This window comes from Brachyhypopomus gauderio, chromosome 4 (assembly GCF_052324685.1).
Source record: "Brachyhypopomus gauderio isolate BG-103 chromosome 4, BGAUD_0.2, whole genome shotgun sequence".
In the NCBI taxonomy this organism is placed as follows: Eukaryota; Metazoa; Chordata; class Actinopteri; order Gymnotiformes; family Hypopomidae; genus Brachyhypopomus; species Brachyhypopomus gauderio.
Window position 1 is genome coordinate 28,794,417 of NC_135214.1, and position 16,516 is coordinate 28,810,932.

At 47.0% G+C, this 16,516-nt stretch overlaps 1 protein-coding gene and 1 long non-coding RNA gene across 6 annotated transcripts in view; one reads left to right on the forward strand and one right to left on the reverse strand.

Annotated features, from left to right (window-relative positions):
- grid2 (glutamate receptor, ionotropic, delta 2) overlaps positions 1-16,516 on the forward strand; it is a 252,938-nt gene that overhangs the window by 64,966 nt on the left and 171,456 nt on the right. The window lies entirely within an intron of this gene.
- On the reverse strand, positions 985-6,104 carry LOC143511661 (uncharacterized). Its single transcript, XR_013130217.1, has 3 exons — positions 5,528-6,104; positions 1,710-1,749; positions 985-1,499 (listed from the first exon to the last, which is right to left on the reverse strand). It is a non-coding gene; the product is annotated as an uncharacterized LOC143511661 (long non-coding RNA).

Below are 16,516 nucleotides of genomic sequence, written 5' to 3' on the forward strand. Positions count from 1 at the left end.
CCCCACCACACACTATCAACCAACCACCTCCCCACCCGCCACCACCCCTCCCACACCCCACCCCACCCCCACCGTGCAGTCCTACTGTACGTTGCTCTGTTCGTTGCATTTGTCAAACCAACTGCACACTGCTTAACCTATGCTCATAGTTCCTGTCCATAACCAAAATTTTTAAAATCCTATTTTTTATAGCCTAATGAGTTTAAGCCACTAGGGCATGAATCGCGAGTGTGTAAGAGGGTAATATAAGCTCCAGTATTATTCCTCTCAAGTAGTATTTTACATCATTGACGAATGTTCTACGGACTAAAGGCGCCATATATTTTAACGTACTGCGAATATATGCCCACCACGCCTGCGTCCTGAGCAGATGCCTTCGTCTCCTGCACGGCGTCAATCGCCATCTCACTTCTTAGCGGGCTGTATCTGCGCTAGCGGCAGTCGAACTGCACTTACTCTCCGCTCATCCGGGCTTTGTGCGCGTGTCCCGGCCAAACGGAAAGTTCGCTGTCGGTTTAATTCAGCGCGGGGAGCGCGAGGGGACAGCCGCGGGCGCGCGGGCGAGGGAGCGGCGGTAATTTGTGTGTAAACTGTCGTTTTTACATCACAGCGTAATTAAAGGCATCAGTCACAACGGTGGGGCTATATGTGAAGGGCTGAGATTAGTGAATGGGAGGGGGGGGGGGGTAGCAATCAAACTGACCGTATTTCAGGCAGATTTTGATCTAAATCAATGTTTTAGAGTGAGCTATAGATTCATGAATACATATGTCTTAGATGAGGACATTATGATACAACATGTCGTTTCTAATGTAGATCGACTTTGTAATTTTGTGGACACTGTGAATCTCTCGCAGACTGGAATGATGTGATGTGTGTGTGGGGGGGGGAGGGGATAGGGGGGGAGCAGTTCTACCATCTTCCACTAAATTTGCTGAATTTCCCTCTTTCTCTGCCATTTTTTAAGAGTAGAAGCCAGCCCGATCTCTTAAATTAAGTTTATTCACAGGCCATCTGGCTCAGTGTAGACATACACACACACATTCGTATGCACACAAGCACGGGATAAAGCAAACACACACACATACACACACAAGCACACATTCGCGCACACACACACACACACACACACAAGCACATACCCGCACGCGCTCTCACAAACACACAGGCGCGCGCGCGTACACAGACAAGAAGAAGCTGCTACTACATAATCGTATCTTGAGCTTGCCGGTTCTCTTCTGCTATCCGTCGCCTAGCTCGCTGAGAGTGGCGTGGTGCTGTCAGGATGAGGAACCGAGGCTGTCCACGGGCTTGGCGAGCAGCCAAACAAGCTCCCGAGAGCCACGCATGCTCACGCAGAGCCGCTCACTGTGAAATAACCGAGGACACCTTCGCAAAGGTCACCAGTCGTAGCTCGGTTGTCGTTTAAAGACTCCAGTGTTGTGACTCCAGCAACGTTATCTCACTGTACACTGACAGGCAAGTCTTGTGCCAGAGGTCTGTGAAAACATAAATATGCCAGATACAATATTAAAATTCTTCAAATAATAAAAATGTGGTAAATTATATTAGTCTCTTAAAATACACAGTATTTCATATTAAAATATAATATATATGTAGGTGTCAAATACAGGGTATATGAAAATGTTTACTTTAAAAAAAGAGTGGCTATAATCATGCAAAAAATAAGTAATAAGGTTAATACTAACCAACTTGTTTAGCCTCGTGAATTTATAGATTTGTATCGACCTGTGGGCATGAAACAGCAGAGTCGTCACGTGGCCGACCTGGTCCAATGTTAAGGAGTGTCTCTGAGCCCCGTGAACAGGCCTTACATTTCTACACACCTTTGCGGGCCTTTGACTCTGCTTTCATCAGCACTAAATTACTTTTCACATAGCTTTGAGCATCTGATGATATGGAAAAGAAGGATGATGATAGCCCTTTAATTGTGTGAAGCTGCTACGCTTTCTGAGCAGAGCACCAGTCCAAGGATGTGATGCTAATATTGTTTGTGGTGGAGATTTGGCCCATACGTTTTTGGGTTTTGACCAAGGGGGAGATTTTACAGCTGGACGACTCCACTGTGTCCCTGTGAAAGAGATTTCAGATCCGCCTGCTTGCTTGAACATAGATCAAAGACATCCCCTCAAAACAACTTATTTTTAGTCAGAGCAGAGGAGGTTGTTTGATTATAAACAGTTCGGAATTGGAACTAGTTTGCTGCTATGAATTGATTTCATTTCAGGACATTTCAAAGTCATTTGCCAGAACATCGTTTTAGCAGACGTGAAACCGAACTGAGACGGTCTGTCAGCTCTGCTTCTTCTGTTCGCACAATCCCAAGTATTAGGGGACTTATTTCCTCAAAACACATTCATAATAATCACTCTGTTTATTTAATGCACCTGCAATAGCTCTTTGTTCTATACGTTTGAGTCCCAAACCAGTCCAGTACCAAGACTACATCTTTCTACATCTGCCATCTTGACAGAGCAATGGTTTCTTTTTTGGGTCTGTTACATTTGTTAAGAGTGCCGACCACTTATTACTGCTTACAAACCAACCAAAACTGCCTTGAAGAAGAACTCTAAATGACTAATCCTTTGTAACAACCCAAACTGGAAGAGTTTTGACTACTTCTGTCCTGTTTTTTTCTGCAACTGTTTGAACCCAAGTAACTCCCTTACTAAATTACACACTTATTTCAATAGACACAATAAAAAAATCCAAAATGGTCCGTTGCCAGCTGACTATACCAACGTGAAGCAGCAATAGTGAAGCGTCAATAGCGAAGCTGGCTGGGTTTTTTTTTGTTCTGAGTAAGCTGTAGTATTACATTCAATAATGTGAGTGCGTTCGAGGCTTTGCAACTTTGTAGTACCTTACTCCAAGCATCCCTTTACAGAAACTGTGCCTTAAAGTTGTGAAAAAAGCTTGTAACAAATATTGACTTTATTTTGGGTTTGCCGGTTCGGCGTGATTCTCCTGACATCTCCATCTACATAATCTGTGAAGTGCTGTTCCTCGTCCTCCAGCCACTGCTGTGGCAAGCGCTGGTGTGTGTGAGGGCTGCGTGACGGAGGGAACCAGCGCGTCTGAAAGCAGAGCTGAGTCACTAAATCACCCCCCCCCCCTCCACCCCCCCAGCTCAGTGGTGAAATAATCTCCCAGCAACACGGCGAAGAGAAGAAACTGTAGCTTCTGCATCTGCAGCTTGGCACTGCCACCTCCTTCCTGCAGCCCTTGAGCACACACACTCTCTCTCTCTCTCTCTCTTGCACTCTATCTCTTTCTCTGCCACACACTCACACTCAAACTTAGACCCTAGCTTCTGCACTCCTTTCCTGCTGTAGTCCCAAAAGACTTGCCTCCCTCTCTCACCCTCTCTCTCTCTGTCTCCTTCTCTCTCCATCTGCCTCTCTCTTCGTCTGCCTCTCTCTCTCTCCGTCTGCCTGTCTCTCTTTCTGTCTCCTGCCTACCCCCCCCCCCCCCCCCCTCTTTTGGCTGAAGGCATCACTCACATTGCTCACTACCCCTGAAGTCCTTTACAGTTCTACTCATCTGACTCCCAACTTTTCAGAGGAGCAGGAACTCGTTTCTCTTTATAGGTCCATATTAGCCCCAGTGTCACCCGTACATCGTCCCAGTTTAACTGCACATGCTCAGAGAAACACTTTGACTTTAACTTCTGCTATTATGTAGCTTGAACTAGTGTGCTTCATAAGCGCAGGGATGGTAAATTACACTCATTAAGGGGTTTTTAAATATATATATATTTTTATCGCAGTTAGGTAAGTGCTATTAAACCTGCCAACAAACATCTTCTCAAAATGTATGAAATTTAATTAAGCAAGGGTGGACTTTTGGCATTTGTCGATGTTTTGTGGTGTAGCGCCCTCAGTGTTTTTAGTTGGAGTGAAGCTGTATTGGCCGCGTGAAGTGCCAGTGTGTGAATTGCATCGTAAAGGAAGCATAGAGGGTTGGAAAATGGATGAATAGCAGGGCAAAGGGGTTAGTCCTTTCAATTACAAACGCTTAGAAGTTAGAGCATGACGTGTATTAGGGCTCAAGGTGCACACATTGAATTATGAAAACAATACCTTTTACATCTCTTGGTACATTTTAATTTGAGATACTTTGCAATTTGTTGTCTAGTGAGGTGGGAACTGGAGAGATAAAGTGAGGTTTGGCTGTGTGTGTGTGTGTGTGTGTATCTGTGTGTGTGCATGTCTGTGTGTGTGTTTGTGTGTGTGTAAAGGGATGCACTTGAAAAGCTTTACTGATGCATGTCTGCCATGTAACTGACGCCTGTGATGTGATCCAGTCTCAGTAAAACTCTGTGTGTGTGTGTGTGTGTGTGTGTGTGTGTGTGTGTGTGTGTGTGTGTGTGTGTGTGTGTGTGTGTATGAGAAGGTCAGTGCGATGGAGAGCAAAGGGCAGAGAGCCATACACAGGCAGGGAGAGTGCACACAAATGTAAACATACATGCAAAAATCAGGCAAGCGTGTTGCCAAACCCCTGCAGGCTGGAGTTAGTGAGCAGCAGCACTTGTGCCAGTGCCGGTCAGTCGCACGCACACACGCACGCACGCACGTATGCACGCACGCAAGCATTTCATAGACGTTGACTCCTGCCTGTGGCTACAGGCCCTGGCTGAGAGACGCCCACTGCGAGTGGAGCGTGGGGCCAGCCCCCTCTTCCAGCAGCAGCCACTAATGGGCTCACTCACGTGGAGGCGAACAGCCAACACAATGCCATACGACGCCCCAGCTCGGCTTGTGCAGGCCCAACTGAAACGAGTCAGCACTCAGAATATCTACAGCCCCAATCAGGAGGCAGTGATGCTTGTAGGCACGTTAGTACAACAGCCAAAGCTTCCGCATTTACTGCTGAATGAGATCACCCGTTTTTAGACAACACAGTTTTACATTCTCTGTTAGGAAATACTACTGGATCATTTGTGGCAGTTTTAAACTATTCATGAGTGCAGCACATAAAAATAAACTAGTAAGCATAATTAAAGGTACATGAAATGGATATGATGTTTCTATGTAATTGGTATTGCAAATGGTAGAACGTATGTGTTAGTGGTTATGGGCACTGAGAAGGTCAATGCAAGCGCTGTCTAAATGTGAGCTCCTGAGCACCCTCGCCAGGTCAGGAATTGTAAGCCGCTAACAAGCAAGTCCACAAACAAATTGCTCGCCGCCCCTTTAAGCCCTGAGTGTTTTTTAATGCTCGTTAGCGTAATGAATGGGAGGCAGTAGGTGTGAAGAGGGTTTATTATGACGGATCCAACGTTCGGCATTGTTGTAAGAGGCAGGGGTCAAAAAACATGCAGGCGGGTGCATCAGATGCAAAGCCAACACCAGAAACAGGTCAAAACATGGAGGTCAAATGTGCAAAGAGTTCAAAAAACCAAATAAAAGGTCAGCGTACAAAGTGGGAACCAGCTCGGATAGTTGGCAGGACTTCAAACACTAGCAAATAAATATAAATGTAAGTAAACTTAGTAATGACTCACCGAGCAGTACAGGTGTGCGTAGTTGTCTTGTGAGAAACCCAGCAGCGCTGGCGGGCTACGATGTTGAGGCACGACTGGAAAACACAGCAGGTCCAGATGCAGAAGGCTAAGAACCAGCTAGTTTAGCACATGGGTGCCCAACTCCATGAGACCAAAAGGGGTTGGTGGTCTTTCTGTTTTAAGACACCCGCTAAACCCGTTTCACATTGTATATGGAGATCAAGAGTGATTATTTATCGCAGGGTTTTTTTTACTCCAGTTCTGGAACACCTGGTTCAGATCATCAGTTAATTATCACATATTACACAAGCTGGGTTAGATGTGGCAGGGCAAACTCGAAACTGCGTGGGAGTCTCGGTATGAGCAGCTCTAATTTAACGACTCCATTTTAAAAGAATTATGGTGACTGGTATGTTTATTTTACGCGTCTAAAAATTTGCCTGATAATCTGGCAAGGCGAGCATCCTCAACAGCGCTGTTAAACAGGAAGCTACTGCTGAACTTGCATGGTGTAATATGAGAGGAAGAGGAGGGAGAAGGTCAGACCTTCACTTGAGCTCTGCTCCATGCAAGCAAGCTGCTTCACTTGTATTAAAGGAACTTACAACTCTACCTCTCTCTCTCTTTCTCTCTCTGTCTGTCACTCCTCTACCTGTCATCATTTGTCTATCGTTCATTCACAGAGACCTTCAATCAGCTTGTCTGATATGGCTGTAGTAATCTCTGTGACAATAATTAATACACAGATTAATCATCCTGGTGTGTGTCTGCGTGTGTTTGTTTGTGTGTGTGTGTTTGTCTTTGTTTGTTTCTCTGTGTGTGTGTGTGTGTGTGTGTGCACATTTCTCTCTTGTGAGAAATATGGGGGTCTGGTTGAAAATAATGATGGCCCTGTTAGAAGCGATAAGGTGGGTGTGGGGGCTCCACCCCAGTTCTTGCAGCGCTGTGATTTACGCCTCCATCTCATTAGCACAGCAGCGTGGCGGTTCTCACCCCGGCTGCCCCTCGCACGCCAGCCCTTGTCCACGTGTCACCTCTAAAAGCTTAACGAGGCAACATGTTACTTGGGTTCGTGGCAGGCTTCGGTGAACAGCGCACTTGTAACTCGTACGCATCGCTCTCCGGCGTGATTAAAAGCTCTCAGCGCTATCTACGTCATCTGAGCATGTGCGCGTGGAGGAATCTCGGCCTAGCAGACGTTCTCTCGCCACGCGCTCACACCGCCGACCGCCGCACACCTAGATATGGCGACGAGCGGCAGCGGGTCTGCCAGCCCTCCCAGCCGCAGAACCCGAGAGCTGCCGAGGGGACACGAGGATGCGGGCTGCAGCAGGATCCATACAGGACGTTCCCGGGATGCCAGGCGAGATGTTCTTGGGATGTGAGTGTGGGCGGGACCTGTGGTTTGACTCCCACTCAACACTCAGCTGCACAAGATGAAAGCGTTATGCTGACAGGTTGAAGACTAACAATGTCTGTGTTCATGTCCAGCTACATCTACCTGGCTGGGCTTTTCTCCCACTCCCACATTCATTTACACGTTTTTTTTTTACAGAAATATCACATATAGGATTGTATTTTAGAATATCTGGAATTTTGTCCTAGTATGAATTGCCGCATGCTTTTAGAAAAATATCTCTTGTGTAAGAGCTTCATTTGTAATATCTTTGATCATGCGGTTTGACAGATTAAAAACACACCCTCTGCACAAACCGCAGATCTACGTGGCACACTTCCTGTGCACGCAGTGCCACATATATAATTCCTGCCTAATCTTGCATTTTACCCTGATAAACAACTCGTGCGTCACTCCTGCTAATTAGTTTACCCAAGTGCAATAATATATGCAAAATATGCGCTATCGATATATCAGCTGTGAAGGAATCCAGGAGCACACACCCACATATAAACAGCAGCGGCGAACGCTCCCTGCAAGCCCACCGACTGCTAGGAATCGGCGAACAATTTTCATTGGCTCTGACACCAAAGAGTCCAAAAAACTATAGCCCGAGGCATGGTGCTAAATATAACCATTATGACATGCTGTCAACAGGCATATGCCTGTTATGACGCCATGCTAGGAATCATCACTTCTCCCGGCTTGCTGTAAGGGGCAGCGGAGAGTGGATCGCTCTCTGCCGCGTTTCGACGCGCGGTCTTCGGCGCGGGTTGCTAGGAACGCAGCGCGGCTCATTCATGATTAATGGAGCTGGCTCCAGGCGGCGTTTGCGGAGGGCGCGGCGTGGAGGCACCGCCGAGACGCTCGGTCCGCGAGGTGCCGAGCGGGGGCACCGGGGCCGGTCAGACTGGAAGGATTCGCTTTTGGCACGCGCGCCCCGGGCACTCCCAGGGTTCGCCTGCCCTCACCTCGCGGATCGCCTCGGGCCATCTCTGCTCCATGCGTTCATGTCTCCGGTCTGCCTACACTATCGGGCAGGTTTGACAAACGCGCAGCTTTCGGGTCTACATACGGGCCGAATAACAAGACATTATGTCCATTCTGTTAATGCTTCAAGGAAGAACATTGCACTGACACGGACATTTGTTGCGCTGGACCAAAAGAGCAAACACAGGAGCGTCGGTTGTAAAAAGTAGATTTTTTTGGGTCGCCCCCAGAAGCTTACCAAAACATATAAAACACAGTGAGAATATTATGCTGGCTTTATGTGTGAATGTACTGAGTAAACTTCATAGGCTGCTAGGACGGGAGGAAACTGGTGTAGCACCTGTATCACGGCATTGAATCACTGAATTATTTTGAGTCAGTACCGTGCAATTTTAGGGTTGAAGTGGTGCTAGTGGTTTCACAAGAAAGAACTCTGTCTAGATGGAGCTGTCTGCTCTGTGGTTTGTGGATCTATATGGTTCTAACATCCCACTATTGTGTTAGAAGATTTCTGTGTTTGCTTTGTGTTTGCCTGTTTTGTCTATGCTTTTTTTTCTTTTCAAAACCCTACAACTATCCACCTTACGGCAAGTAAATGTGTGTGGTATACAAAAGCCAAAATTTGAAAGGGCAATATTTAACACAGGAGTTCACAAGGGAGGATTTGAGGTTACTTTTCCCAACAAGATCCAGACCTGTGGTAAAACGCGCGACAAGACGCATTACTATAACTTGGCCTCCATGAGGAAGAGCACACGTTGACCTACTTTCCTTCAGGGCTGTCTGGCTGTTGTTCTGACCTCGTGACAAAAGCCCACTTTGCTGCAGTGATTGTGAAGTGCTGTATTGCCCATGATTAAATAAGCACCCTGGCTGACTGGATGTATAGCCATATCGCCATCATTCACGCGTGAAGCTCTCTTGTAAAATGACCTTTAGCATGTGATCCGAGTAGTTCCACCGTGGGTGCACGTGTAGGCACACAGGCGGTGGTCGCATGTACAGACTGCGCGCTATTTTCCGCTAAAGCACGCACGCGTGCGGCTGTTACTAACGATTTTACAGACGATTTCCCGCACGTGTGTGTGCGACGCACCGCAAAATGTCCAACGCGTAATAAAATCACAATGAGCTCCAACTACGGCGAGTGGTGGGGTTGAGACAGATTACGTGTGAATGCGTCCAGTCACGCGTGGACCAAAAGCATCAGCTGTGTTTGTAAATGTTCCCCAAGCGCGCGGGCGTGGTCCGTCAGGGCTGGCCTCGGTTCAAACACAGCGGCGGCAGTGCAGCGTTCTGGACGACGGCCGTGGCCGGTCCTGGATCGTAGATGCTTGTCTGGCCTTGGTTCAAACAGCTCTCTGCACGTACCGTCCGCGGGTGAACGCGTGCTCGAGCGCCGCGTGGACGCAGGAGCCCGTTTCAGGTTCTTAAATAAAAGAACAAGTGGTCAGCTGCTGCAAAGCCCTGATGGCAACCTTCAGCAGGCTCTGAAAGCTGCGAATTGATTCCAGGATGGGGGGGGTGTTTGTCTGCATGAAGGTGCATTGCTTTCTTGTAATACCTAATGCTGTAGTATCTATTCTTGGCCTACAGATGTCACTGTGTAGCACGTGGAATTGTTTTGGCAACAGTTGAGAAGCAGGATGAATGTGGCAGTCTGAACTTATCATGGTCGAGACTTGACGGGGTCTAAATCCTAATTCTCTGCCTGTGAAAGCGAGCTTTTCTAGTGTTAGGAACTCACTCCCTTGATGTGCCAATCACTCCAGCCCTTTTAAAGCCCATATAAGGGTGTTACAGCCTGTCAAGGCGCAGCTCTCTTTAATTCCTGTACTTTGCGGATGACAGAGCATATCAATTAATTTACACTTCACATCATTCAAAAAAATGTCACTCCGCTCGGCAGAAGACACCATGACCCCCACTCCCACTCCCACTGTAAGACCCTTAAGTAAGGGGATTTTGGGAGGATCTTTTGACGTTCTCTCTGCAAACAGTCAATCTGTTACACATTAATGCATCAGTATCCAGTCTAAGACAGTGGCGTGCGATCGCTCGCCACAGATGACGAGGTTTAGGGAACAACTGCGTGGAGATGAAGGAGCACCAGACGTCACCGCGTCGGCCCGGCCGCGTATGAAAATGAAAGTGAAGAGAGCAGGACGGAGAAGAAGGGAAAAAAAAACAAAGGAAAAAAAGAACTAGATGGTCCTGTAACGAGCCTACTGCAGGCAGCCTCGTGGCCCTCGGCAACATTAAGGTCTGAGCGAGGGGCGCTATCAGAGGAGCCGGTGATGGCGATCAGTGTGCTTGCGTGTGTGCGTGCAGAGCTAGATGGTCGTTAATGATTTTGCTTTCCTCGGCCTGGTCCAGGGCGCTCTAATGGCCTGCCCACGGTTATCAACACGAGGAGCGAACGACTATGAGTCACGCGCTATTATAGCCTCCGGTGCTGATAGAGCAGTGGAGCCTTGCAATCAGCCGCTGATTAATCAGGGTGCGTGCGCTTCCCGCGATCCCTGCGTTTGCATCGAGAAGCAAACACGCCGGGGGTGGGGGGGGGGGGGGATCACGTGGCCTGCACGTGTGCGGTTACAACCGGGAATGGCTGATGCATGCCAGGGGTTAGCGTAGCGTAGCGCGGTTGTAGCGTGGGGGGGGGCGGCTTCTATCTGGAGTGCAACAGCCTGCGGAGAGACAAGCAGCCAGGGGAGTCAGCTCCAACACCTGCAGTGTGAACAAGGGGAACTGGACCCATGACAACCTCAGGTCTCCGAGGCCCTGAGCAACGCTCATTAGGTTTTTGTGTGTAACAGTCTAGGTAATAAAATGTGCCACGGAATTCCGATCGCCTTCTTATGTCAAAGCCGTTTTTTTCCACGTCTTTTTTTAACTGCACATGGAAGCAAATATGGCCGTGAGTGTCTGTCAGCAGCCTAGAGACTCAAAGGGGGATTGGGAGTAATGCGAGAGCATAGTGGGCAAAATGTGGTGCGTTTGTGTTCTTTTGCAGGACGGCGCTTGTTAGACTTGTTTTATTGTTTGATGGTGGTCATTTTGCTCCTTTCGGCTGGGGTGGTCGTCTCATTTGGCTAGTTCCAGTGTTTTATGTTCCTCTATGGCTCGTGTTCCTTCCACTATCACCCTGCCCAACTTCCTGTTTCCTCATTACACAGAACTCCCCTGACACAGCTCTCTCCCTTGCTAAGAATACTGTAGTCTCCTGCATTACACCCCAGTTAGCATACAATTAAGCTCAACTCCTTGTGCCTTGCGCCACTGTGGCGAGAGAGACCTTTTCAAATCTGCGACTGGAGCAAACGTTTGAACCCGCGGCCGGCACTCGTAATGAGTCTTTAAAGAATAGCGGAACGCTTGACAGGTATCCTCCTTTCATACGCCACTTTCATAGATCTATATATGTTATAGTTCACATTATGCTGACATTAATAAATGTTTCTGTAGACTAAATGTCATAAATGGTATAATTGTTGTCACACACCAGCGCGGTTCTGTTTTTTTTTTTTCTTTTTTTTTTGAGTCAACCTTTGGTTGTTGACGTGCTCATTTACAAGTATTTTTGTGTGACCAATTAAGATGCTCTCCCCTCCAACCATTGGACAGATGTGTCCTGACGTGCTTATGTAATGGGGTGTTGCAGTCTACACCGGTGCTGCCTTCCAGATCTGTCTCCTGCCTCTGTTGTATCCGGGCCAGGCCTGGGGGAGATAAACAGAATGGGCACGGGCTGTTGCTGGGGTGACAGGAAGTTTGAGGCGTTCCCACAGGCCGAAGTGCCTCCCCTGGCGAGTCCTGCCTGTGGGCTCCACACCACCACTGATCCCTTCGCAGGCAGAGGCTTGCGGCAAGAGCGACTGAGTAGAAGCCCTGCCAGGCTGGCGTGCCTTCGGGTCAGAGGGGCCTGGGCGGGGTGTGTGTATGGTGGGGGGAGAGGGGCTGGCAGGTGAAAAAGTGCAGGATAACCCAATTAAAGGGGCAGTGTGTAACATTTAGTGGCATCTAGTGGTGAGGTTGCAAATTGCAACTGGTTGAATATCCCTCTCTCACCCCTCCCGTTCTCTGCATGTAGTAGAACCATGTCTCGATTCACCCATCTAGCGAAGCCGTTCCGTGTGTGTTTATTTTCATTGCGGTTTTGCTCCAGGTTTCTGTCTCTTGTCTTGCGTTTCGTTCTCCTCCCCTGATTTTCCTCAGATGGCCCTTATTGTTTTGAAAGTCCTTTGTGTGTATAAACTCTGTTTTCTAGTCTTGTTTGTTGGTCATTGTTTAATGTCACTGTATTGTCTTTGCTGTTTCCTGTTTGTATTGCCTTCAGCTTTTGTTATTCCCTGTTTATTGTCTTATGTTTGGCCTTTGTTTCTGTTCTTGTCTTAGTAATGTATTCCGGTTTTGTTTCCTTGTCTGATTTTACTGGCTATTCAGCCATGGAGCGCTTAATGGCTAACAATTATGCATTTGCCTGCAATAAACACTCTAGTCTGTATATGCATACTGCCTTCATGCAGCGTTACAAACCTACGGTTGCTGGAAGGTTCCAAACTACTTCCAAAGTCACGTCAACCACCGCCTCATCTTCTTTGTACATCTTCCAACCTGTGCTATAGCACCACCAATTCAAGCCGCCACTTCAATGTGAAAATGCAAAACGCACTGTCTAGAGCAAATGTTTGGTTTATTCATTCGGTGGTACTGCAGAAATCTGGCAATGCAACAAGGTCAGCATCTGTCGGAAGAGGGTCCTCTCTCTGCATAGACACGAAGAGCTCACGAAAACACAATGATTCATATTTACAGACGACTCTACGCAATACTCTACAATACTATTTATATACTACACTAGTTTTATGCTGCACTATTTCTGCTAATATATCCCACTAAATCTTGCACACTGCACCTTTAAGACATTATTAATCAATAATGCAGAAACAGGGTGCCAGATACATGCTCTCCGGGAGGATGGATTGCGTCTGGGCCACTGGTTGTTCCCTCTCTGCCTTCCAGCTGCTGGGGGTACAGCTGCCAGTACGCGTGAACTTCAAAGCCACAGTGATGGTTTGATGATGGTGGGTTGAGCTGGAAAGGTGACATTGGCAACAGCAGTTCAACAGCCCATTAGGCTATAATGCTTTCTTATTTCTATATCTGTCTCAGTGGTAGTAGGCAGGCACCTTGGGCCATGACGGGATGCACTCATAATTTGAATCTCCCACTCAGACACCCACAGTCATCTCTCGGAGAGGCATGAATTAACGGGCCCACTCAACATCTGCTCCAGCACATTTCTGCTCAGGCAACAGCAACCCGACCTGAATGCAGAGGACCATAAAGGCATGTGCAGCACCGTAACGCCACATACAGCGTCCTGCTTTAAACAAACACACGGCTTTAGACGTTTAACTGTCGTGTAGACATACGAATACGAATACAAATACTTCCACATGTACAATCACAGCAGGTCAATGCAGTCTGTCCATTCTGGATTGCTTTGACCTGAATTCCCCTCTCAACCCCTTTCCCCTTCATGTTTCAGTCGGCACTCATCAGGTACGTTACAGAAGGGGATATATTAAGTGTACTTCAGTGCAGAGCATGTGAGGTCCCCACAAGCACTTGTTGTAAGGTAAACCAAACAGACGCAGGCATGGTGCTTCTCTGGTGGGCAAAAATTTCTTTAGTCACTTAATTATAAATCTCCTACAACCCCCCTTTTCCACCTAATGTTAATTAAATTTTATTGACTGCTCGCTGAGTGTTAGATTCCAGCCCTACCTTTTGACATTTAAATAACGCATATAACATCAAGGCAAGGTGTTTGCACTTAAGCAACAAACACACTGCACAGAGTAATTGCACTGTCCCGCGGATGCTGTCTTGTGTTGATGAGGTCACCTGAGGTCATGCTGACTGCGAGCAGAGCAGAATTTTGCTGTGCACTTTGCCGATCGCAGACGGCCGGTTTTGAGGCGCCTCGGCCGCATGAGTGAGCTGGCAGTGGGCGGAGGTTTCCAGTGGACGGAGGTTTCCAGTGGACGGAGGTTTCCAGTGGGCGGAGGTTTCCAGTGAACTGACACAGCTAAATAAAACGTGTCTCATACTTGGTGAAGCTGTAGTGTACGAGTTGGCGTGATGTCATGTGAAATCGGCGCGTGTGCAAGCGTGATAGAGTGGCCGGGCATGTGTGTGGGGTGGACGGTGGTGGATTATGAAGTCCCTCTGTGTGTGTGTGTCTTTTTTTACTTCTCTCTGGAGGATGGAATTGCCCACATGGTGAATTGAGGCTCAGATGATCTAGCCTACAACAGGAAGTGTGTGACACAGGGGTAGCCCCACACCACCTCCATCACCGCAGTAGCCCCACACCACCTCCATCACTGCGTGTGCCCTGGAAATGAAAGCGGACCGCAGGAGAGCAGCACGGATATTATTCTGGCTCTGCGTAAAAGTGCAGGGACGTGCGAGAGCCATGCGGGCTGCTCGGTGCTGGGAGCTTCTTGCCAATTGCTTTCAATTGGCAGCAGGCAGAAGGGGCGGAGGAGGGAGAGAGGGGGAGCTGAAAAACCCCATCAGGTGGGAGGGGAACTGGGCTGGGTGGCACACGCACTCCACACCATGCGGAGCTGCTCCCCGGGACGCAGGGAGCGGCCCATGTGGTTAGGGGGTGGAGTGAGGGGTGGGTGCTCGCCAGGCGCGGGGGTGAGGGGTGGTTTTTGATAATCCGAATGGCTAATTGGTTTGCGAGGCCGTATTTTTAGCAGGTCGCTATTGCCCAGCCCCCAGCAGCAGCACAGGGACTGGCTCATTGCTCAAGAAGTCTGAGGATTAGTAAGTCAATGAGGCATTGCACAGCGCCCAGATCAGGGGCCACGCTTAAGGGGGTCACAGCAGGAGGAGGGGAAATGTGGAGTGAAGGAGATTTTCGTGGAAAATCAGAACATGAGGAGTAATCTGATGCACCATTAAACACATAGGACACAGTCTGAGAACCCTTAAAAAAAAGCAGTTTTGTTAAAATATAAAATGTATAAAATAATACGTCACAGTATGAGTCATCTGTATGAACACTCTAGAAATATGTACAGGAATCATACTGTAAATATAGACAGATTTACAGAGGTAATTTTAGTATCACAGAAGAAAGTAAGAAATGAAAAGTCACTTAATGATACACTGAGGTCTTTGAAGCAAAGCAAAAATTATCTGACTGTCGGGTATTTATAGATTCACAATTAAATCTATATATAATCTATAATAGCAGCATTTATAAGCTAGATACCTGACTTCATGCCATCTGTCTCATAACATACACATACAGTACGTACATGAGAATGCTCTGAAATCAAAATATACATGTGCAGGTATCACGTCTGCATCTATACATTGGAAATAAACATATAAATTTATACCTGTAATAGAAGGTGAGAAAACAAAGGAAAAGTTTGAAGTATTTTCCTTCTCCGGTCTCCAAACTTCTTTCATAAAAACTGGAATGGTTTTCTGCTCTCTAAAGCTATATTACTTGTTGATATATGCATTTATTCATTTGAAAATGGCATATGAATTCTGTCTCTTGCAACAAATATTTATAGTGGTTTTGCATTACTCATCCTTGAGTTGTGCAACGCTAAAAGCACCACTCCGAAATATAATTGTTAATGTGCAAAAAATAACCCCACCGCCGATATTGTCAGCTCTTTGCTTCATTGGCAAACAAAACTTTCCGCCATTTTCCCTACCGGTTCATCAGAGGTATTTTTTGTTCCATGGGTCCAGCGAGATCCATTAACGCACAGTGAAGGTCGGCCATCGACTGCTCTAGAAGTTCGTCTGACAGGTGAATGAAGCTTTTCTCCACAGCACTAGGAACGCCATTACCTGTGATTCCCAGCTGTTTGTTTCAGCCAGAATTCATTATTTCTGCAAGGCCCCTTTAACATTTCATCTGTGGTTCACTCTTCTGATCATCACTTAAAGTACCTGCTACTGCACAGTCCTCACTTCATCTGTTGTGGCACAATAGTGTCTGCACGTCTTACTCTCACTCGGAGTGGAGCGGGTCCAATAAACTCACTCATGGGTCATGGGTCTTGGTTTGGGGTAACAGCTTTGGAATTACGATCTGGTCTTTTCTTTGGGGAGCGCTGGTTTGATGACTTCGAGCCCAAACAATGCAGATGCTTAGAAATTCTGCCCAGCTTTTCTGTAACTAGGGGAACCAAAGGTGGTTCTTTCAATTACTGGTTAGACCCTTTGGTAATTGAAGGGTCTGTCTGCTGAGACTCTTAGAAAATTAAACTTGAGTGTGCTTTACATTTTGGAATCCACCTCTTGCTAATTTATGAACCAGCCAAATTACATATTCATGTGGATCAGAGATTAATTATTTAAACTAGAATTTGAGCAGTTCCAGTAAAGTTTAGCACCACAAATTCATCTTTCTTCCTTAGCATCATTAATCTTTACAGAAAAAGGAATGAAAGGAAATTATGAATTATTTTAAAATACTAAAAAAATTAAGGCTATAGAAAACATCATCCAGGTTTCTTTTAAAAACCTTGTTATCTTCTTAATTCCAAATCGTT